General features: G+C 54.5%; 1 long non-coding RNA gene across 1 annotated transcript in view; it reads right to left on the reverse strand.

Annotated features, from left to right (window-relative positions):
- Positions 1–121: 121 nt before the first annotated feature.
- LOC105000763 overlaps positions 122–2,171 on the reverse strand; it is a 9,496-nt gene continuing 7,446 nt past the window's right edge. The window contains exon 3 of the long non-coding RNA XR_826784.1: positions 122–1,639. This is a non-coding gene — a long non-coding RNA (uncharacterized LOC105000763). The remainder of the gene's footprint in view (positions 1,640–2,171) is intronic.

A 2,171-nucleotide genomic window follows, 5' to 3' on the forward strand; every position in this document is an offset into this window, starting at 1 on the left:
CATCAGATGGCCAAAGTATTGGAGACTCAGCTTCAGCATCAGTCCTTCCAATGAACATTCAGGACTGATTTCTTTTAGGATGGACTGGTTGGATTTCCTTGCAGTCCAAGGTACTTTCAAGAATCTTCTCCAACACTACAGTTCAAAAGTATCAGTTTCTCAGTACTCAGCTTTCTTTATGGTCCTACTCTCTTTACAGAATCTTTGGAGTTATGTTAATGTCATCACAAAATGAGTTTAAATGTGTTTGTTTTGTACTTTTTGAATAATTTAGGATCTGTTTTCTATTAAGTATCTGAGACAAAACACCAATGAAGGCATCAGGTGCTGGGTTTTTCCCTGTTGGGGTCTTATTACTGCTTCAGTTTGTTTACTTGTAAGAGGTCTACTCAGACTTTCCATTTCTTCTTGAGTCAGCTTTGCTAGCTTGTGTGTTTCTAGGAATTCATCCATTTCATTTAGGTTAAGCAACTTGTTGACACACAACTGTCCCATGTTGTCCATTTTTTAAATCTTTAAAACAAAGAACTACTGGTGTCAATGATTTTCTCGAGTGCTCCTCTGTTCTGTTATCCCTGCTCTAAATTTCATTATTTGCTTTGTTCTGCTAGCCTTGGGTTTATTTTGCTCTCTTTGCCTATCTAATCAAGGGCATCGTCTCACCAGCCCCTGACAACAGCCAGGGCCTCTCTCCAGACATGCGTCACTGGGTGGACAACAATCACAGATTGGAGAGGACCAGGCGACCAGGCACTTTTGACCCCAAACTGGCAGTCCAGGTCTCTCCCAGACTACAGTTTCACCGTGAACCTTGCCAGCCCCCAGGCTTTGGTGGCTGCCGTGGACGGGCTGACCTGGCCTCTCACAGACCACAGCCTCAGGTGTTGTCTGTGATCTGGAAACAAGAGGACTTACTGAAGTTTGCAAAGGGCACTGCCCACCGTCACAGGGCCCTATCCACCACCACCAGACTCTGCCTCTGGGTGCTTCCCTCACACCTTCCAGGCTTGGGTCCCTGGTGCCTATGCCCTTGGGCACTAAAGAGCATCCATCCGTCAGATCTGACAATGGCAAAGCTGGTCCTTCCATCCAGCCACCAGTTCCCCAACATGGAGCCCAGGACCAGTAGAAGCTCCCACTCCAGGATCTGGGATCAGCTAAGGAGATGACGGCCTGGACTCAGCGGCTGGGAAGGCGCCCACGTGCTCGGTGTGCACTGCAGGCCGAAGCAGAGAGGATCGTGAGCTTTTCCAACGTGAGCTTGGCCCCCTCATGGCCAGGGGGAGGAGATGACTGCCCCATCCCTTCTCTGGGACAGCCCCTCCCAGTTCCAGCGTGCCTCACTCCCTCCATACCCAGAGGGGACCAAGATGCCCCAGCTCCTAGAAGCCCCTGGAGTTGGACGCTGGCACGGGGCGCACGGGGTCTGGGCTCTGACGATCCTCCACTCCTTGGGGGCCAGGAGTATACGTTCCGTCCTCAGAATCCCCACGGCCCTCAGCCTCCAGCAGCCCTTGTCTTCAGCTCCACACGCCCTTGGCAGCCTCGGGCACGTGAGGGCTGGGTCTCAGGGTCTGCAACGTCAGCTTCTCACTGCTCTCCAACCAGCAGGTGAGGGACCTCCTGCATCCATGTCAGCCTGGGCATCAGAAGAGCGACAAGGGCCAGAGTGCCCTGCTGATCCCCCAGGCCCCTCACTCGGACCTCTTTGGTCCAGACGGCACCCGAAGGGCTTTGATGAGAAGCCCCCTCTGGGCCCTCAGGGCAGCAGGCCCCTCCCTGAGGCAGGATGACTGCACAGCCTCCACTGAGCACAGGAGGAGACAGAACCCCCGCAACTCTGGGGGGTTCTCTAGGATCCATGCTATACGGGCTGGAACACCGTCCAACAAAACACCTCTGAATCTAGGAGCTGAGAAGTGGGGGTTCTGACCAGACAGCCTGTACCTTGTCCCCCTTGCCCTGCAGTGACATCTGACCCCTGTCCCCACACTCAGAGTCCTGTGTGGTCTGGTCCAGACACCCTCCCCGGTGAGCACCTCTCATCCCCACCCCAGGCTCCCTACCGCCTTCCTCCCCCAGGGACCCTCCCAAGCTCCTCCCCACCCCGACACCCCCATCCACAGTGGACTCACCTCCAAGGCTGGGCTCAGAGCCTCAGGCTCCTGTGC

The sequence above is a fragment of the Bison bison genome, unplaced genomic scaffold, assembly GCF_000754665.1.
Source record: "Bison bison bison isolate TAMUID 2011002044 unplaced genomic scaffold, Bison_UMD1.0 scf7180017864375, whole genome shotgun sequence".
Taxonomy (NCBI): Eukaryota; Metazoa; Chordata; class Mammalia; order Artiodactyla; family Bovidae; genus Bison; species Bison bison.